At 42.5% G+C, this 22,779-nt stretch overlaps 3 non-coding genes across 3 annotated transcripts; 1 reads left to right on the plus strand and 2 right to left on the minus strand.

Moving 5' to 3' along the window:
* Positions 1 to 10,120: 10,120 nt before the first annotated feature.
* TRNAG-UCC (transfer RNA glycine (anticodon UCC)) lies at positions 10,121 to 10,192 on the minus strand. Its single transcript has one exon. It is a non-coding gene; the product is annotated as a tRNA-Gly (tRNA).
* Positions 10,193 to 19,748: 9,556 nt separating this feature from the next.
* Positions 19,749 to 20,056, plus strand: LOC148843499 (signal recognition particle RNA). The gene has a single exon (XR_016104003.1).
* Positions 20,057 to 22,707: 2,651 nt separating this feature from the next.
* Positions 22,708 to 22,779, minus strand: TRNAG-UCC (transfer RNA glycine (anticodon UCC)). Its single transcript has one exon. It is a non-coding gene; the product is annotated as a tRNA-Gly (tRNA).

The raw sequence follows: 22,779 nt of genomic DNA on the forward strand, positions 1-22,779 counted from the left end.
AAAGCCGCTCAATGTTGGTTTCATTTGGGAAGTCAAATACCTGATTGGCTAACCAACGTGATGATGGTGAAGAAATCCAATGGGATGTGGAGGATATGTATCGACTTCACCGACCTGAATAAAGCCTTCCCCAAAAATAGCTTCCATTTACCGAGGATTGACCAGCTTGTCAATGCAATGGCAGGGCATGAACTCCTAAGCTTCATCGATGCCTTCTTGGGATACAACCAAATCCAAATGCATCTTGATGATCAAGAGAAAACGGCTTTCATCATTGACCGTGGCTTGTATTGCTACAAGGTGATGTCGTTCGGCCTCAAGAACGTTGGTGCTACCTATCAACGACTGGTGAATGAGTTATTCAAGGATCAGCCTGGCCGAAACATGGAGGCGTATGTCGACAATATGCTAGTGAAAAGCAAGAAGGCTGAGCATCACCTTGCCGAGCTAAAGGAAGTCTTTGGCACCCTCAGGAAATACAGGATGAAACTAAATCCAACCAAATGTGCCTTTGGGGTCAGTTTTTGCAAATTCTTGGGGTTTATGGTGACACAAAGGGGGATCGAGGCTGACCCAAAGAAAATACAAGCCATCCTCGACATGCAATCACCTCGGACTCACCAGAAGAATAGTTGCCCTTAGTAGATTTATGTACAAATTCGTGGACCGATGCTTGCCCTTCTTTAAAACCCTTAAGCGACCAAAAGATTTTCAATGGACTGAGGAGTGTGAACGGTCCTTTCAAGAACTGAAGCAGTACTTGAGCTCGTCGTCTCTCCTTACCAAACCAAGCCCAAGGGATGAGCTACTACTCTACCTCTCGACTAGGGATGAGGTCGTTAGCTCCGTACTAGTTAGAGAAGAAGACCGGGTACAAAGGCTGATTTATTACACCAGCAAAGTCCTCAGCGGCATGGAAACCCGATATTCTAACCTGGAAACAATGGCACTAGCACTGGTCACCTTGGCTAGAAAGCTCAGTCCCTACTTCTAGGCCCACAACATTCGAGTGCTTACTAACCAGCCCCTCAAGCAGATCCTCCAAAGGCCGGAAGCATCTGGGCGCTTAGTCAAATGGAGCATAGAGCTGAGTGAGTTCGACATTGAGTACGCTCCCTGTCTTGCAATTAAGGCCCACTCTTCGCCCCACTCTCTGCCCGACTTCATTGTCGAACGCATATTTACCATCGATGACTCGGCCCCACCCCTGTAGGTGTGGACTCTACATGTGGATGGTTCATCAAATTAGTAGGGCAGCGGGGCCAGCCTCATCCTGCTCAGCCCAGACAATGCAGTGTTAGAGCACACCCTCAGGTTTGAGTTTAAAGTGTCCAACAATGAGGCCGAGTACAAATCCCTGATCGCCGGACTCCATCTCACCCTAGACCTGTGAGCTTGGTGAGTTGAAACCTTCGGCGACTCTCAATTGGTAGCCAACCAGATCCTCGACCAGTTTGAGACATGGATGCCAACAATGGCAAGCTATCTATAGAAGGTGCAAGGTCTCATCCATTGGCTTGAATATTTGACATTTAGTAGATTCCTCGAGTTGAAAACATGTGAGCCAATACGCTATCAAAGCTAGCTAGCTCTTCAAAGACCGACCTCGATGCCTCAGTGCGGTTAGACACGTTGACTCAGTCGAGCATTACATTGATAGCCCTCCTCATCCTACCGGTAAAGTACAATTCATCCTGGATGAACCCCATCATGCAGTACCTTCGGGAACGCATACTTCTAGAAGATTGGTAGAAGCAAAAAGACTCTAGCACAAATCAGCCTGGTATTGCCTCATCTAGGGCCAGCTCTATCGCCGCTCACATTCTCTCCCTTACCTTAAGTACCTCTCCCCAGTCGAGATAGATTATGTCCTCAGGGAGATCCACGTAGAAATTTGTGAAGACCACCCCGGCGCATGCACCTTGGTGCACAAGGCACTCTGGTAGGGTTACTTTTAGCAAAAGATGAAGCAAAATGCAGCCCAACTCATCTGGAAATGCGACAATTGTCAGCAACTCTCCAACTTTTTCATCACCAGCTCGTGGTCCCCTTAAGGCTGACCACCAGCCTGTGGCCATTCGCACAGTGAAGCATGGACATCCTTGGCCCCTTCCCTACCGCCATTGCACAGAAAAAGTTCCTCTTAGTAACAATGGATTAGTTCACCAAATGGGTGGAAGCCGAGGCACTAGCACGCATTACCGTGCATAATGCTCAAAAATTTTTCTGGCAAGGTATTGTATGCCGTTCGACATTCCATGGGTCCTCATTACAAACAATGGGGCACAGTTCACCGACCGAAAGTTTGAGGCCCTCTGCACCAACTTGAGAATCGATCACCAAACCACTACTATACATCGACCCTAGAGTAATGGGCAGATCAAGGTAACCAACCAAACTTTATTGCACAACCTGAAAACCCGGATTGACCAGGCCAAGGGAAGGTGGGTCGAGGAACTATTGAGCATACTCTAGGCATACAGGACTACTCCACGAATGGCTACTAGAGAGACACCCTTCAGCTTGACCTACAGGGCCGAGGCCATGGTACCTGTGGAGATAGGCTCCCCAACTCTCTGGACCAAGCTCTTTGATGAAGACCATGATGACAAGGACCTTTGTGCAGAGTTAGACTAGGTAGAAGAAGCCTGGAACCAAGCACACGTCAAAATGGTAGCATAATAGGAGAGGATAGCAAGATACTATGACTCTAAGGTCCGAAGACATGAGTTCAAGACACATGTCGCCCTCTGATGCAAACTCGAGCCAAATTGGGAGGGGCCATACAGAGTCACCAGAGTTACTAGACCGGGCACCTACAAACTTGAAGACCTTGATGACCAACCAATACTACAGAGTTGGAACATAGGAAACCTTAGGATATACTACCAATGACTTATTGATAATGAAGAGCACTTTATCCAAGCAATGAGTTGATTGCCCGACATATTGCACACACACACACACACACACACACACACACTACACGACGCAACACAATATACAACACACACAGCACATGCAGCACACACAATGCACGCTGCTCAACACCGCCGTAGCTCGGCACCTTGACTCGACTGATCTTCGAATGTCTTGAGCCCACAACGCATAGCTCAGTAGCATATCACTGACCAAGCAACTTGACACGGTTGTCAATGGCCCGAGCCAAGGATGGAGAAGAATGCCCCTACCCCCAAGGCTTGAGGGCAATCATGAAACTCCAGGCGTGCACTGACTAAAAGTTGGTTAGAGCTAGCTGAGCAATGGCCAGCCCTTGAAGAGCCCCAAAAGCTCCCGAGACCACTAACTAAGCACCCCAAAGGTGAGGGCTCAGAATGCACTCCGGTCCCGCTAACTGTTGATTAAGGATCTCGGCCAACCCCAAGCCTCGGCCACAACAAGACTAAGGAGCACAACAAAAGACAAAGGGGAGAGAAGTGGTACACAAGTTTGGATAAAAAATGAGCAGATTTTTTCATTAAGTTAAATATACCCAGTACATAGTCCAAAAGCTCGACATACCAAGCTGTAAAAAAAAAAAAAAGAATCACAAGAGAGTTCGGTGCAACCCACAATAGTTCAATCCTTAGCAGGGAGGTTAGTAGTCTCATCTCCCTCCTCGCTGTCTTCGTACCCTTTGCCTTCCTCATCGACAAGGTTGTTTATGGCGGGAGGCGTCATGTCATCATAAGCATTGTAGGACTGTGCAGCCTCGACCAGCTCAGGATAGTGATGCAGTGCTCTCTCCCGAAAAAACGCGGAACCCCGCCTCTTAGGAACTTGAGGCGTATTGATCCATCTCTTGACGGAGCTCCTCTAAGCTTTTGTACTGTGCCACTACCTCCTGCTTTAGTCACTCCTATTCCGCTTTTAGCTCAGTGATCTGCTGCTTCAAGCTACGCACAACATTCGTCTGCTCTGCCAACTGGGCCTTCAACTCAACCACCTCCACTTCTAGCATGGCCGTCCTCTCCCTGGCTGCCTGGAGCTCGATCAACTGAGTCTTCAGGCTTAGGTACTCAGCATGTTCCTTCTCAAACATGGTCCATAGGTCCCGAAACCGATCAATCAGGGTAATCACCGAGCATGCACTCTGAGGACAAGAACCGAGGCTAGAATAGGAGGAAATGACTTAAGAAAGTTCAAGAAATGCAAGAACAAGCTTACCTGAGCCACACCGCGGATAAGCGAGCATTCTAGTACACCGCTATCAGTGCTTAAAGCCTCTCGAGTGATGGACATTGTTATCATTCCTTTGGAGCAATTGCTCGGGGACCCCAGGCATCTCAAGGTCGTCCTCGTTATGGGCCAACCACCGTGACACATGTATGCCCGAGCTGCTGCCCCCAGCCTCAGTCTACGAGTGGGATGCAGCACGACGAACTTCATCTGAGTCCACCACCACTGCATCCTTGTCATCGTTGCCTCGCTGCTGAACCCTTTTCTAGCAACGAGACGACCAGTCAAAGGACCGTGGTTGGGGAGCCACCTCCAGACGAGCCCCAATTTGGCTCCGCCTCTGCCGATTCTCTTTCATCCGATGAACAATCTCTGCATGACTTGCCATTTCCACACCTGCACTGAAGAACTACAACAACAAGTATAAGGATAAGGAAAAAAGAAGATTTGACAAAGTAAACTAAAGTAGCGAAAAATAGACCGGCCGCCCTACACATTAGTCTGACAAGCATCAACATTTCAGAACAAGTATACACCATCAAGTCTATTTCACCGATCATACTCATGGCCAACCTCTCCTCCCAAGTGAGCATGGACCTCTGAGGCTGTGGCACCTTCATCCTCGACACTTACAGCTTGGTTGGGAAAGGGAGGCCCTCGGAATAGTGCATGAAGAAGAAGGTCTCCTTCCAATGCTTCACACAAGAGGGAGCCCCGACCAGTAGCTTAACATTCTTCCTAGCCGAGAAATAGAAATAGCCCTATCGGTGATGTTTTAGCTGGAAAAGGAAGCTCACCATACCCAGGGTCAACTCAATGTTATTTACCACAAAGTAAGACATGAAGCCAAACAATAACCGAAAGGAGTTTGACATTAGCTGCACCGGCAAAACTCGGTACCACCCAAATACCTTGGCGTTACTTTCACTCAGAGGAAACGTTAGCCCGGCTTCCAGACTACTCTCGTACATGCATATCTTGCTTGGCTGAGCATCTGTTTGCATCTCGCCAAGCTACAAACACCTTATCCCAAACTCCTCGGGAATATCATACATGGCAAGGGTCTGAGCCATATCCCCAGGAGCCAAAATACTAGGGCTGGTCCCGAACCGATGACCAACCCATAAGGGACGCTCCACTTCTACCCTAGAAAGATCAACATTGGCCTCCTCAACCTCGACACTGTCAAAATCCCCAACCTCAGACTCATAATAAGAGCTGCTAGAACTCGAAGAACTAGAACCAGAAGAAGAAGAATGGGAAGATGGGAAGACATCTTACCAAGCTTGTAGCCACAAAATCAAAAACACAACTCGAGCAATGGAACAACCCTCTGCCGAGCTATCCAGGCAACTCCCCTCGCAAATGGCAAAGGAGAAATGCCCATCCACCCATTTTATATCCCCAAGGAGCCCCAATCGAAGCAAGATCGACGGTGGTGATCAAGATCTGCTCTGGCAAAGTGTGGGAAAACCAACTGACACGCCTGTTAGTGCATGCGCGAGGCCTTAGGAACCAAAGCATCGATATTGACAAGCCACGTGGTAGACATTTATTACCCTAGTCCGCCCTGAAGCATCAATCGGACCAACATTGCAGATGCCTGAGGTCCGCCCAAGACTGTTGGTCCGTCAACTCCTCTGGTCTTGCTAGGGCATTCGACAGTGACATCAACCAAAGGAAGCAGCACTACGCCTCGACAGAGCACTCCACTCTTCCATATTAAAAATTATATTTAAAATATAAAATATTAATATATATCCATGGTTAGGTCATTCGATTTTGATTGGTTCATAAATGGCCAAAGTAAATTTGATCCAAATTAGTCAAATTGGAAATTTTTGAACCAAAGCCAACCTAAAATACTAGAAAACTGACCAACTTGGGTCCAGTTGATCGTGTTGGTCGATTTCATCAGTTTGATGAATAAACCTAACTAAAATTAATTATTGTTATTTTTGTATTATAAAAAATTTATTAAAAGTAGTACACAAAATATGAATATTTATTAATTATTTAAAAATTTGAAAAATATATAACAATTGTATACTCTTATGTGATTTTATTAGGGTCATTTACTAGAACACATCTTATAGTTTTACATATTTACTTAAACCTATCTTATAGTTTTCATTTTATTAAAACATCCCATATATTTTACAACTTATTTACTTAATCAAGCTTTCATTAAGGAGTGTTTGTTTTGCCATTAGGCCCATGATTTTTTATTACAAAAATACCCTTACCACTTTTTTTTGTATAAAAAACAAAATTAACCAAATATAGCTTATAGAGTGGTTGCCCGTGTCTTATAAAGGGAAAAAAAATGGTATATTTATTTTTATTTTATTTTGATTAAATTTATTTAAATGAACATTAGGTTCAACACTATCATCTAATGGGAGATTGATTAAATCCATTGCAAATTAAAAGTGGTATTTTAGTAAAATTTTAACTATAGGGTAGATTTTAGTGAACCCATGAAACTATAAAGGGTATTTTAGTAAATGACCCTTTTTATTATTTAACTTTCGCTTAATAAATCCCATGCATCGCACGGGTCCTTACTAGTATTTAAAAAAAAAAACCAAAGAGGTGCTACAAAAGACAAGACGGGGTAGCACTCCCCCTCAAATCGTTTAGCAAATAACAATGAGATCCCAAGGGGGATTACCAAGGTTCATTCCCCAATGAACCTTGCCCGCTATCCAGTCAACCGCTTTATTAGCTTCTTTAAACGCATGTCTATGCTCTACTCTAAATCCAAGCTGTCACTCTATAACAATATTTCTAATCGACCAGGGGGGCTTAACATTTCCCTTTAGGCAAGCAATGACAAGACTCAAATCATCTTCAATGATAATTTGATGATCTACTATGGGCCTCCCATGCAGCCCAGGTAGGGGTGAGCAAAAAAAAAAAAAAAAAAACAAAAAACAAAAAACAAAATACTGAACCATCAAAAAAATCGATCAAAACTGAACCTAAAAAATCGATTAACCGAACCAGTCAGTTTGGTTTATGAACCAGGGTCCACACGGTTGGAAGAAGTAGATCACAGTCTCCAAGACCGTGATGCCCTCCTGGCCGAAGTCTCCCTATGCTTGCAGTAGGCATAGGCACGTATGAAGCAAACCTACGATCAGCACCGACGTGAAGTCACCTTCGAGCCAGGTCAGTTCGTTTGGCTGAAGCTCCAACCGTACCGCCAGCTCTCCCTCAGGCGGCAAGGCCCCCCCAAGCTGGGCCCCAGATTTTATGGTCCCTTCAAGGTTCTCCGATAGGTCGGGAAGGTTGCCTATCAACTCGAGCTACCAGAGAACAACAGAATCCATGACATCTTCCATGTGTCCCGACTGAAGCCTTTTACAGGGACTCCCCCTAAGCACATGCCTTCTCTACCCCTTCTAAAGGATGGCAGACCCATCCTCCACCCTCGAGCTCTCGTTGGTCATGCATCAATCAGGGTACCTTCGAGGTTCTCGTAGAATGAGAAGGACTACCCTCAACGGAGGCCACCTGGATTCCCTGGACTGACCTTCATAGTGCCTACCCAGCTCTCGAGCTTGAGGGCAAGCTTGTTGTCCAGGATGGGTGTGATGTTATGGACACACCGCCTGACAGCACATTGTGGCGCAGTCACAAGTAGCGGCACGCACAGCAGGCCGCGCAGTAGCACGCACCGCATGACAGCGCCGCACATCAGCACGTACCGCCTGGCAGCACGCAGCACGCACCGCCTGGCAACAGCACGTGCCACACGACAGTAGCACTGTGAGACGCGCACGCCACCCGGCAGCAGCAGTAGAGCGGGACCCATACAACAGCTCATCAAGGTGGGTCCACACTTATCTCTTCTCGCCAACTCGCCGCCAGCTACTCTATCTTATCTTATCTTATCTTAAATAGGCGTTGTGTTACAATTAGGAGTAGGTAATTAGGAGTTTGAGTTCAAGTTGGAGTTTGAGTTTAATTAGGAATTTCCTTCTGTAATCTCCTATTTAAGGAGCCATGAATTAATGAAAAGGCATTGAATTTTCGATCAAGAGAAAAGCTTTGGAGAATTAGGGTAATCTCTTGGACAAATCACCCCCTAGTTCGCCACAATAGGATTAGCACACAAAGGGAAGGGCAAGGGAAGGCTAGGAGTTTTCCATGTGGACCTCCCCGTGACGAGATCCTACGTGTGGGCCCATAACAAATTCAGAATCGACTTGATTTTACAATTTGGTTTTTTCGATTTGGATTTAACATGCTATATTTTCTGTGTTGTTTCTCTTTGGGAAAAAAGATTGATGAAAAATGGTGATGGGAAAATTTGGGAAGTAGAAAATCTAGATTGGCAGATTGTGGAACATACTACTGAGTAAGAAGGAAGGCAGTGAAGTAAATTTCTGTAGTCAGCAACTAGTAGATGAAGTCTCTACGGTGGGATCAAATTTTCGACCAACAAAAGTCGAAGAATTGATTAATTATAGCGCCATAACCTTCTAACAACACTTAAGAGCAATGTTTTAAAAACAGATTCGGATCCACCATTCTAGCCACCAGTTTCCAAGTTGACAGTTCGACTATCCGATCCAAATGAAAGGCCCGTTCTGATAAAAATAATTAAAAAATAAAAAAATGGCCTAAAATTGTTGAATGAATTGAATGGTCCTAAGCCGGGTTTGAGGTAAAACGGAACCAATTGCCTAAATGATTTCCAAGCCAAATGGTCCGACCATTTAAGGAAACAGTGGCTATGACAACAACATCAATATTTATCTTAATTATATCCGTTGGAGGAGGTTTACACCACGAATGATGCCCTGTAGGAATAGAGGCTTGAGGAACACTATAGGAAAATGGGGCTATAACTATGGTAATTTAGCTGCGGTAAAAAAACTGTAGCTAAAACATGCGATATAACTACATACAATTTGATGTCCATGGAAAAAAGTTAAGCTTTTGCTACGAACAATTTGTTCATGGTTAAAGTTATTCTATACGTGGCTAAAAGATATTTATAGCCACGGTTATAATGTATCTATGGTTATAAGTTACAAAAATAGAAGTTGAGCTTTAGCTATGGACAATTTGTTTGTGACAAAAAATTGAGCTTTAGTTACGTGTAATTTGTCCGTGGTTAAAAGTTATTCTGTTCGTGGCTAAAAGATATTTATAGCCACCGTTATAATGTATCCATAGCTATAAGTTGCAAAAGCAAAAGTTGAGCTTTAGCTATGGACACTTTGTCCGTGGTTAAAAGTTATTCTTTCCGTGGCAAAAATATATTTAAAGCTACAGTTATAATGTATTCGTGGCTATAAGTTATGAAAGTAGAAGTTGAGCTATAGCTACGGACAATTTGTCCATGGTTAAAAGTTATTCTGTCCATGGCTAAAGAGCTATTTATCACTATAGCCACGAACAAGTATAATTTCATGGCTATAGTTACGAAGTTAATCATGTTTAGCTACAATCATTTTATTCCTAACTCATAAATAATAATCATATAATATTAATTTTAAATATTTACTATTAATTAATTAATTTTTATAGTAAATTAATAATTAAGAATTTATTAAAGTAAATGAATATAATTAAAATTATTAGCTCATTACTATTGCATAACAATAATACTTAATGATTTCCCTTTAATAATAATTAAACTAGAAAATAAAATAATAATAATTTCATAAGTATATTAATAAAAAGAAAATAATTTCTAAAACAAAAATAAATAAGTAATAATTATTATTTGATTAATTAAAACTAATCATCAAAAATTAATTTAATTATTTAAGTAAATTAATAATTATCATAAAATAAGAAACTAAAAATGAAAACCACTAATAGTAAATTAATTAATTACCCATGAATGAAAAAATATTGATAATTAAATTACCCATGAATGAGAAAACATTAATTATCTACAAATTAAAGAATAACATCAGAATGCGTTTGCCGGGAGTCGAAACCGGGTCTATTGCTTGGAAGGCAATTATCCTAACCGTTGGACTACAAACGCTTTGTTGATTTGATGAACTAGTCACACATAATCCTGAATTGTGGAATTCTAACCAATTCTTATAAACTAGGTTATAGGTTCTGCCTTAGAACCGAATAAAACCGATGGAATTCTAACCAATTCTTATAAGGTAGGTTATAGGTTCTGCCTTGACACCGAATCCATGCGTACCCTTAATCTCAAGTCTCTACTACAAATATGGATGTCTTTATGGTATTTACTTCTATTTTTTGAATTATTAGTCACTAAATAAAAATTTTGATAACTATAAAAAAAAATTATTTCAATATATAATACTAGGAGTCTAGAACAAGTGTACCACCATGGCCACCAATGGAATATTATTTCAGGTGGTTGGGTCTTTAGTGGTAGAATTCAGGGTGACTGGTGGGATTACCCGGAAAAATAGTTTGGGTTATGGGATACCGCTTCAAGGGTCCGGGTTATAAAAGTCATCTTGCCTATAATAAATTTTTATTATTTTCACTAATCCTTGGATTTAGGAGTGGCCATGAGTCGAGCTCTTTACGAGCAATTTGAACTCGATTCACTTTCAACCGAGCTTTGAGCCAAATTCAAATTGCTACATACATACATACATACATATAATAATAATAATAATAATAATAATAATAATAATAATAATAATAATAATAATAATAACAACAACAACAAGAATAATAATAATTGATGAAGGGTGATTTGGCCTGACCTAGTAAACAGAGGACACGTGGACGTGACCTGTCAGTTAGACTGTGAGTCAGCACCTACCGCTATCTTAGCACCACGTTCCACCTCGGTGGGCCAAGCCACCTCGGGTGTCTCAGGCACCTCGGTAATGACCGTGGTATCAGTAACTCGGGATTGCCTAACTTATCGATGCAACACATCAAACTTCTAGAATCATGCCAACTATCTCCGAGCTCATCAGGATCATGCCGCACAACCGTAGGATTTATCCACATCACGCCCGGATTAGACGGACATGCTAGGCCTTATTGGCTAACACACTATCCATTAGCTTGGGTCATATGGCACTAAGCGTGGAGGGCACCGCGTCAGGCTGGCTTCACAGAGCAACAAAAACCTCCCACTCCTACAAGTGGAAGGACAACTAGCCAGTGCTTCCCTGTCCCAATAACTGCCCTAAGAGTCAAGCCCAATTGGACAAACACCTTTTGCTTTCTTTTTTTTTACTGTAAGTCTGTAACAACTATTGGATTCATTCAAGGGAAGAGATTATGTTCTTTGCTTCTTGGGTTTCATTCTCTCTCTAGATCTTTGATGAGTTTTTATGGAATCTTGTGGATCAATTTTAATTTCCCTTTTCCTTCTCAATTTTCTTAGCTACTTCTATAGTTCTATAGCTACTTCTATACTTCTATACTTCTATAGTTTTTTAACTGTCCATTCTGGTGTCCTTCCATTCTTTGGAATTTGTCTAAAACATAATACAATAACTCTTAAAAGACCAAAAGGAAGGGAAAACAAATGGAAAAACTTGTTCATTAAAATTGGGTAGGAAAGAAATACAAGCAGATTGAACTTTCCTTGCAGAATGTTGCTCTACTATTTTCACTACTGCTTTTCAAGTTTTCTTCAGCTTTCCAGGAAAGAATCACTAGGTTTGGTTGTTTCATCATATGATATATGATATTATGGAAACCTACAAATGGAAACATTTTTCCTTTCAGTGTTTGAATTTACAAGTGATCAAAATGGAGGAAATCTTAATTTGCTGAAGGTATGTGATCATATCATTATCTAGTCTAGAACCAAGGTACTGCCATGACCACCCAATTGGACACCATTTCAGGTGATTGCATCTTAGTTGTAGAACCTTGGTTCATTAGTGGGGAGGCCTAGAAGAATGACATTCAGTTATGCTCGCACCCAATGAATCAGATTGACCCAGATGATAAAGTTATATCTTGCCACATTGGACATTGAGATCAATGTCTAATATTCTGCATATATTCCCACTTAAATTGCTTTGGATTGACAGTTTAAAATAAAGTTCATTCCCTTACCATCATCATGCTCAGTCACATAGCATCATGTGACCAATATTTTTTTTTTCAAAACTTCTGAAAATACCCTTTCGATCTCTCTCTCTCCTCACCTCTTTCCCTACATGGTGGACTGCTCTAACAGAGATTAACTGAAAAGTCTTAGATCTGGTACATAGGCTCCATGCTCCTTCGGTGGTCAGATCCAATCCAAATCTCATATCTGAGAATCTCTTTAACTCCATGTCATCTCCCTAAACAGCGCTTTGCTCCTCTAGGACCATTATAGACACTGGCACTATCATCACTTGCTTGCCACCATTAACGGCTCTCCGATCAGCTCTCTGACAAGCAATGTCAGATAATCATTCGGTTACCAATGTTCGCTTGGGAGTGCCCAGGATTGTTGTTGTAGAGAGCATAGCTCTAGTATGTTTATCTTTTGTCAGGAATGATGACCCAAGTAAAGAAGCCATAGTAAAAAAAAACAACAATAGAAATTAGAACCAACGGCACCGACCTTGCTCTCTCTCCCTCCCTCTCCCTCTCTCTCCCTTGCTCCACACCACCACCGACCTCATTCCAACCATTTGCCCATTTGTCATCTATTGGAAACATTGGGTTCCATGACCGGCAAGCAACACTCGCTGAAGTGAAGGAGAAGGCCTCAAGAATTCACTCCACATGGATTTCTCTGAATGGAAGTGTTCTCATTTGTTTTTATAAACCAACAAATACCAAAAATCAACAAGTGGCTTCACATAGTGTGTCTTCCTGTGTGATGGTTCGAGTTCCAACATGAACTGTTACTTTGTTTTGAATGAGTGATGAAGAATGCATTATTAATTTGTTTTGAAGGGAATTTTCATCCTCAATTGAAATTTGATTTAAGGGGGGTGGTGCGGCCAGGATGATGGATCTAAGTGGGAAAGGGTTGATGGAATGAGGTGACAACTTCAGGGATGGAGATACAACGGTGGTGTGTTAAGACATTCTTTTGGTGAAAGAGGAGGAGGAGACTGGGAATTGTGAGCAATGGAGAGGGGCGTTCTTATAGTGGAAGAGGAGATAGAGAACTATGAGCAGTGGAGAGAGGGTACCATTTCTCTTATACAGGTGTCACTCTCCAAAGAAGACCCTGAGAAGATGGTCTAAGTCAGATCCCTCCTAGAAGATCGTCTTTGGGATGACCTCGTACGACTACTGAAGGACAAGGTCATCACCCACCGCTTGAAAACTGACCTGCACTACCGACCCATTAGGAAGAAGAAGAGAAGCTTCACCTTAGAATGGTGGCAGGCAATCAATGAAGAAGTCTAGAAGCTGTTCGACGCCGGCATCATTTGAGAAGTCAAATACCTGGACTGGCTGGTGAGCGTGGTAATGGTGAAGAAGGCCAACAGAAAGTGGAGGATATCTATTGATTTCGCCGACTTGAACAAAGTCTGTCCCATAGATAGTTTCCCCTACCAAGGATCGACCAACTCATCGACGTAATGGCGGGGCATGGACTCCTGAGCTCCATGGTTGCATTCTCAAACTACAACCAAATCCAGATGACTACCAGGAGAAGACAACCTTCATCACTGACCGAGGACTTTACTACTATAAAGTGATGCCCTTCAGTCTCAAGAACATTGATGCTACTTATCAGTGGCTCGTGAACCACGTTTTTAAAGATCAGCTCGGCTACAACGTGGAGGTGTACGTGAACGACAAGCTGGTAAAGACCAAAAAGGCTGAAAACCACCTTGCCAATCTCAAAGAAGTCTTTGGCACCCTCAAGAAGTATCGAATGAAGTTGAACCTAACAAAGTATGCCTTCAGGGTCGACTCTGACAAATTCTTGGGGTTCGTGGTCATGCAGCGAGGAATCGAAGACAACCCTGAGAAGATCAAGGCCATCCTCGATATGCAATCACCTCGGACATAGAATGAAGTGCAACGCCTCACCGGATGAGTGGTCGCCCTTAGCAGGTTCATGTCAAAATCTGCGGACCGATGCCTACCCAACTTCAAGTCCCTAAAAAAGATTATGGATTTCCTGTGGACCAAGGAATGCAAACGGTCCATCTAGGAATTGAAGAGGTATCTAATTTTGCCACCTCTACTCACAAAGTCGAGCCCCAGAGATTTGCTACTGCTCTATCTCTCGGTTGGAGATGAGGTGGTCAACTTAGTACTAGTAAAGGAGGAAGACTGGACACAAAGGCCGATCTACTACACTAGTAAGAGCCTTCTACACCGACCTAAAGATAGATCACCGGACTATAATCGTTCACCGACCACAGAGCAATGGACAAACTGAAGTGACCTACTGAACTCTACTACACGGCCTAAAGACCGGATTTAACAAGGTCAAGGGAAGCTGGGTCAAGAAATTACCGAGCATTCTCTAGGCATATAGGACCACATCGTGGATAGCTACCGGAAAGACATCATTCAACCTAGCGTATGGGGCTGAAGCCATAATCCCCATGGAGATAGGCTCCCCAACTCTCTAGACCAAGCTTTACGACGACAAGTAGAACAATGAGGACTATGTGCGGAGCTCGACCTGGTAGAAGAAGCATGTGACCGAGCATACCTCAAGATGGTAGCATAGCAGCATTGGATGGCTAAGTACTACGACTCAAAAGTTCGAAGAAGACAGTTCAAGACAGACAACCTCATCCTTTGCAAAGTCATAGTAACCACACCAGGAGAAGGGAAGCTCAGATCAAACTGGGAAAGGTCATATAGCGTGACTGAAGTCCTTGGACCTGGTACCTACAAGCTAGAAGTCATCGACAGAATGACCATGGCACCCGCGCGCAGCTTTCACTCGTTACTACACACACAATCACACTTTGGCAATGTGTGACCGACCGAGTTGACTAGCTGACTCGGCCGACAACAACCAGAGCCCGAAGTGGGAACGACGCTCCCACCTCCTAAGGCTAGAGGGCAGCCATCGAACTCCGCACACCCAACTCATAGCATGTCAAAACAGAGCCAACTGAGGAACACGGCTTACCCAAAAAGCTCCCCGAGACTAGGTGCCTCTAAGCATCCCCCAAGCAATGAGAGCTCAAAAGCACCTCGGCCAACACAAAGATGAAGACTAAGGACATCAAGATCTCAGCTACCCTAGACCTCGGCTTGGATAAGACTGAGGCTTACGACTAACCCACTCGCTTAAGTTCAACAAAATAAATGGAGATGAAAGATGAAGGACACAACTTGGAACAAAAAACATCTTTTCATTCCAAGCCGTATATTTTGCAAAAGGCTTACGACAAAGCCATACATCCCAAAACAAAAGCAGCAGCAACACTAACCTAGGACGAATTGCCACCTATTACTATATAATTCATGGGACTACATCTACATATAATGATCATTTAAAGACAAGAATATGCGATAGTGAGACAAGACGAGAAGATGGAAGCAGTGGCGCTGGACGAGCACTTCATTCCTTGGTCGGATGCTCCTCGACTAATTCAGGCACCTCAACAGCAGCAATGCCATCCTTGGTAGGTGTAGGGGGACCGAACGGATACATACCCTGCATGACCTCGGCAACGACGGGGAGCCGATGCACAATCCTCTCCTAGCAAAAGTGGAACCCCTCTACCCAGGACTGAGAAGTGAAGTCATCCATCTCGTTTTGATAAGCCACTGAGGCATTGAAATTGGTGACCCCTACCTTCTCCTCAACCTCCTACTTTAAGGTGCCACTACATTCATCTTGGAGACATTACCCTTCAACTTGTGAATGGTGCCACTACATTCATCGATGCTACACTTCAGCTTCGATTTCTCGGCCTTGAACTCAGCCACCCGAGTTCTCATCTGCTCAGCCTTCGCCTCTCGTGCCTTGTAAAGGCGCCTTGACATCCCAAGGCGGTTGACCAAGGCAAACGCCGAGCAAGCATTCTGCAAAAAGATACCAACTATCAGTATAGTAAAAGTAGTAATCAACCAAAGAAAAGTAACCAAAAAACTGCTATGATGCTGAGCCATGCTCTCAGAGAACTGCTTGTTGAGCTGGTGAGTTCATGCCAGAAGGCCGGCATCAGCAGGCCCCAAACTAGTTGGTCGGTGACGCCCTTCATCTCGAGGCTGTCTTCTGGTTGAATAGTCCACTGTGGCATGTAGACAACAATGTTGCCGCTCTCCGGCACATTCTCTTATGGGGTAGAGGAGTGGTCGCCCTGAGCACCCTCCTTCAAGTTGACCACCACCATTTCTTCCTCGGAGTGTCTTGACCTCTTCTATTGTCGGGGCATGCACTTTGTAGACCTCGGCTGCATCTCAACAACCTAGGACTGAATCCCTTGGGTCCTTCCAGACTACATCCTCTTTGCCAGAGCCCTCATGCATCAAGCCATCTCCTCACAACTGGCCATTTCAACACATGCACAAGACATACACTGAGTCAGTCACCAAGTGAAAGAGCTCAGAAAAATAAGAAATTGGAAAAATCAGAATGGTGCACAAACAAGTGATCTCATCGAGAAGGACGTGCATTCCATCACATCGATTCTTTTGATCATCTTGATCGACACCTTCTCCTCCTCGATGAGCTCTGTTGCACTCGGCGCCTTTACTTTGGTCCTCGGCTTTCAAAGCTAGGCTGGTGGAGGCCATCCTCCAAGACAGCACACAAAGAAACACTTCACTTTCCAGTGCTTCATTGAAGACGGGGCCCCAACTAGCACCTTATTAGAAATAGTAATACCCCTACTAGTGAAACTTCAGTTGAAGGAAGTAGGCGAACATCAGCAGGGTGATCTCAAGGCCATAGACCGAATAGTAATAGAGGAGACTGACCACAAACCCAAAAGGGTTTGGTATCAACTGAACAGGTAGGACCCGGTACCACCTGAACACCTTAAGTTATAGGTTCTGCCTTAGAACCAAATAAAACCAATGGAATTCTGACTAGTTCTTATAAAGCAGGTTATAGGTTCTGCCTTGGAACCCAATACAACCAATCTATGCTTACCTTTAATCTCAAGTCTCTACTGCAACCAACTAGCTATTTCCGGGGTGGGGGTAGTGGATTAAAATTAAGGTGTAACATTTCGAAGCTAGAATGGCCTATACTATATATGAATATGTCTTTATGGTGTTTATGTCTTTATAGTATTTATTTAAATAAAATTGAATATCCAAACTTAATCTAATATCTGAACTTTCATTTTGCGACGGTCTATTATTTGATGTTAACTCACCGTTAAGTGTTAATGGAAAAGGACACAAAAAAGGTGACAGGAGTTATCGATAGATAGAACGAGCCATTGGAACCTTGTTCTTCATTGGTTCTGGAAGCCTAGTAAGGATTGTTGTCGTCCTTACGTTTACGAACAAGGTTTCCGTTGTTCTGCATCACAAGACGGAACCTTCTATTCGAGTAATTTCTGATTCCTACAGAAGTGTTTTTTAATTCCCGTGAGATCACCGAGAGACCTTGAAGGGTGGTGATGAACGTATGAAGGCTCGGGGCACACATAGACTCTCTTTCTGATCTCTTTGCTGGTTCTCTGCCTCAGCTTCCACGGAAGATTATGGCCTCTCCCGTGAAACTGAAGGTTCTGATCTCTCTAAAAACCCTTGTTGCAGATCTCGCACACAAATCTGTTGGTTGCCATTAGAGTTTTAGGGGATAAAGCAATCACTTCAGCATATAGGGAGATTAATTAGAATCAACTGCAAGAAATCCAACACAATATAAACGAAAATGGAGAACAAGGAGGGACATTTACCTGGGTTTCTGGGGAGATTTCTCTTCTTCTTGATCTTCTGTTGTTGTAGCTGCTGAGAAATGGCAGAGAACATAGGTTTCAAGCAACTTAAGTCCTGAACTCTAGTACCAGAAGAGACACTAGCTTCCTCGGACAACGAGGTTGAATTGGACATGGTTGCAGGCAACATGCCTATGAATAAAACTCCAAGCAAAGTCAGATCTCTTTCCCTATACTGGATTTCTTTCAACACTTCGCCCTTATCGCTTGACGGTTGATCGACTACTTTACAAATGAATGAAACAACAGGAAAAAAAAAAGAAAAAATAACAATGAAATAGAAACCCCCAGCTTGGAATACAGCACAATACAACCTAAATGAAGTACAGGTGGCTGTGATATGTAGACACAGAAAGGCATTAGTGGCGAAAGAAAATCTCTTGATTCAGATTTATTTTTAATTTAGACTTACTTTTATTTTCTTGCATCTCCAAGTCTGACGTAAAGAGTGAATGTCAAGCATGGGCCATGGTGGCGGTTACGGTGGCGAACTGAGAACATCACCCCTCCCGTAGGCTATGGTGGTGGCTAGTCGGCGAGCCCTTTCCGTTTGTTTTATTTTTTTGAAAAAGAAGATGATGAAGAGTGTATTTTATTTTTAAGGGTAATTTAGACATTTTAAAAATTCTTAAATCAGACATGAAGTCAGGTGATATACATAACTGACTGTCCAATAATGGTAGGTACTAGATTGTCGCATTTCAAAAGTTCGAATACTAGATTATCGCATTTTAAAATTCGGGTACTAAATTGGTACTCGACCAAAAGTATAGGGTACCTATTGGGAATTGTCCCTATTTTCAATTATTATCCATTAAATAAATATTTTGATAACTATAAAAATAAAAATTGTTTCAATATATAATACTACGAGTCCAGAACTAGTGTACCACCATGGCCACCAACGGAATACTATTTCAAGTGGTTGGATCTTAGTGGTAGAATCTTGTCTCACCGGTGGGATGACTCGGAAAAATAGTTTGGGTTATGGGACACCACTTCAATGGTCTGGGTTATAAAAGTCATCTTGCCTATAACAATTTTTTATTATTTTTATTATGTCTTGGAGTTAGGGGTGGCCACAAATCGAGCTCTTTACGAGTAATCCAAGCACGACTCAGTTTCAACTAAGCTTCGAGTCAAGTTCTAATAGCTACATAATAATAATAATAATAATAATAATAATAATAATAATAATAATAATAATAATAATAAAAATAGTAATAAAATTATAGAAAATAATATATATGATAAAAATATTATATATAATATTTTTATTTTTATATATAATAATAACTAATTATTATAATTCTTAATTTTTAAATATCAAATAAAAAATATTTTTTATATATAACATTTTTTTTATTTTGATAAAACATTTTTCTCAAATCGAGCTAGAGCCGAAGCAATCTTAAGCTTAGGAACTTTCCGACCTCGAGCTCAAAGGTTCTAGCTATTGAAGCTCGGCTCGGCTTGAATCCATCCCTACTTGGAGTTAATAATTAGTTTACTGCCAAATGGACATTAAGATCAACAAGAATTTGAAATTATTAGTATTTCCCATCCCACCTCAATTGCTTTGTAACTTGGATAAATAGCTTTAAAGTTGAATAACCCCTCCAAACAAGAACCTTTAACTTCCACAATATTCTTAGATTGAGAACTTGAGATGAACACCACGTATATGGCAAAAGTCCCATATTGGTAAAGCATAAGAAGTTCTTGTTCCTTATTAGATCCATCAGTCCATTAGATGTTGCCAAGCTAGGTAGCACAAGCTTGTAACTCAAGCGAGGGCACCAAGGTGATTGAACGTTGGTCCGATTCTAACAAGCAGGTGCAGTCGGAGCTAATTTGCTGGCACGCCCATTCCAAGTAGGGTGTTGAACCATGTGACTTGAACAAAAGCTTGGGTCATATGGCTCTTAGAGTGGAGGGCACCGCATCAGGCTGGCTTCACAGAGCAGCGAAAATCTCCCGCTGCTATCAGTGGAAGGACAACGAGCTAGTGCATCCCTGTCCCAACAATTGTCCTAAGAGTCGAGTCTAATCGGACAGTCACCTTTTGCTCTGTAAGTCTGTAACAACTACTGGATTCATTCAAGGGAAGAGATTTGGGTTTTTATGGAATCTTGTAGATCAATTTTAATTTCCCTTTTCTTTCTCAATTTGCTTAGCTACTCCTATAGTTCTATGCGTCCATGAACCACTAAGGAAGGCGTGCAGCTGAATAGTTTTTTAACTGTCCATTCTTGTGTCCTTCCATTCTTTGGAATTTGTCTAAAAATCAACCTAATATGCATGGCTTGAGTTTTCACGATATGGCATTTAGAAGGTTGCTTATAAGAGCTTGAGAGCGGTTGGAAAATTTAAAAAAAAAAAATCCAAATTGAACCTGGAGATAGAAGGGTGGGTCGGATTTAGCTTATTGTGCCTGATAATTAACGTGGCATTTCATAACACTTTTTAGACCTTCTAAGTTTGAAAATGTTACTTTTCAGACGCCATATGTGTTTGTGTTTAAGTCTGAAAGTATGATCCGAAATGTATTTTCAGATCAGAAATTCTAAGACCATGGACCAACACTTCACACACTTAGACACTTTTTAGACCTTGCGCAAAGTCCAAAATGCCCATGAATAATTTTGAAATGACAAGGCATGCCCCTGTTTTAAACCCAAAATTATCTCATTTGAGTTCTTCCTCTTGAACGATATTGGGACTTGCCACACTATACTTTCAATCCAAGGTTTCACAAAGTAGAAAATCATTTGCGGTATCTGATTTTCTTGCCATTCTGCACTTTCAATTCTTCAATCCAATTTCACACTCCCTCATTTCTAACGTTTTTTGTTCCTTTTGTTCCGATTTTCAAATATAGGACACAAAATCAGTTGGTTCAATCTCTGCTGCCATGAATATCTTTCAACTTGCAGGAGACAGACACATTTGTTTAGTATCCTAGTGCTGCTTTTCAAAATCTACTCCACCAAATCATGTTCAAATGGTGCAAATTTCTCCATTTGGACTAGAGAAATTTTTTCCCAAAGTGAAATCCCTTAATGTTTTCTAGGATTTTTGTTAAGTTGATTTAGGTAGTAGAGATGTATTATTATTCTTCCTATATCTTAGTTGTTGCAATTAGGGATTTTTCTTAAGACGTAGGAGCTGTACGCACCGTTATTCTTGGCTTGGTACATGGATCTCTTCACAACTTCATGCTCAAGAACAGAAGTGACGGAAATTCTGTTATGGACACACCGCTTGACAGCACATTGCGACGCAGTCACAGGTAACGACACACACAACAGGCCACACAGAAGCACGCACCGCCCGGTAGCACCGCACAGTAGCACGTACCACCTGGCAGCATGCAGCACGCACCGCCCAGCAGCACCGCACAAAGGCACGTACCGCCTGGTAGTGCGCAGCACACACCATGGATTAATGAAAAGGCATTGAATTTTCGATCAAGAGAAGAGCTTAGGAGAGTTAGGGTGATCTCTTGGACAAATCACTCCCTAGTTCACCACAATAGGGTCAGCATGCAAAGGAAAGGGCAAGGGAAGGCTAGGAGTTTTCCCCGCGGATCGCCCCGTGACGAGATCCTACGTGCGGGCCCATAATATTTTGGTATCAGAGCCTAGCGTCATGGGCGACATGGAGCAGTTATCATCCAAGGTCCATGAACTTGAACACCGACTCGTGCAAAATCACGCAGAAGTAAGAGAGGTCAAGGAGGATGTCAGGGAACTTCGCCACCAGAGAAAGGAGTCCTAAAGAGGCAGCCACCAACCACAGTCGCCGCCTAGAACGTGCCAAAGGCTCCGACGAACGACAAGACACCACCCCAGCTGCAGCGGTCATACCCAAATACAATCGTCTGGAGTTTCCCTCCTATAGTTGTAGCGGTGACCCATTGGGATGGCTGTACCGCTGTGAGCAATTCTTCTGTAATCAGTGCACGGAGGAGAAGGACAAGGTCAGCCTAGTTGCATTTCACCTAACCGAAGAAGCGGAGCTCTGGTTCTATCGAGTAGAGCAGGAAGAACCAGGTCTTAGTTGGAAGCAGTTCAAGTTGTACTGCCTCCTTCGATTTGGACCCCCATTAACAAGCAACCCTTTGGGGTAACTCATTAACCTCAAGCAGACAGGGACCGTAGCAGAATATCAGCAACAGTTTCAGATGCTTCTCGCCAGAGCCTCTTCAGTACGCCCAGACCAATAGGTGGATATGTTCATAGCTGGCCTATCCGAACCTCTGTGAGTTGACATAGAGATGCAGAGCCCGCCTAACCTGGTCACAACAATGAATTTAGCCCGAGCCTTCAAGCACAAACTGTAGATTAGCAGAGGGTCGTCCAGCAGGGGACGCCCAGCAACGACTTGGACAAACCCGAAGCCTGCTGGAGGAGGATCTTCGCTGGCAGCCAATAAGTAATAATTATTATTTGATTAATTAAAACTAATCATCAGAAATTAATTTAATTATTTAAGTAAATTAATAATTATCATAAAATAAGAAACTAAAAATGAAAACCACTAATAGTAAATTAATTAATTACCCATGAATGAAAAAAATATTGATAATTAAACTACAAAGGTTTGTCGGGAGTCGAACTCGGGTCTGCAAATTAATGAAAAAAGACATTGATAATTAAATTACCCATGAATGAGAAAACATTAATTATCTACAAATTAAAGAATAACATCAGAATGCGTTTGCCGGGAGTCGAACCCGGGTCTATTGCTTGGAAGGCAATTATCCTAACCGTTGGACTACAAACGC

This window comes from Nelumbo lutea, chromosome 8 (genome assembly GCF_056320005.1).
Source record: "Nelumbo lutea isolate HS-2025 chromosome 8, American lotus-T2T, whole genome shotgun sequence".
In the NCBI taxonomy this organism is placed as follows: Eukaryota; Viridiplantae; Streptophyta; class Magnoliopsida; order Proteales; family Nelumbonaceae; genus Nelumbo; species Nelumbo lutea.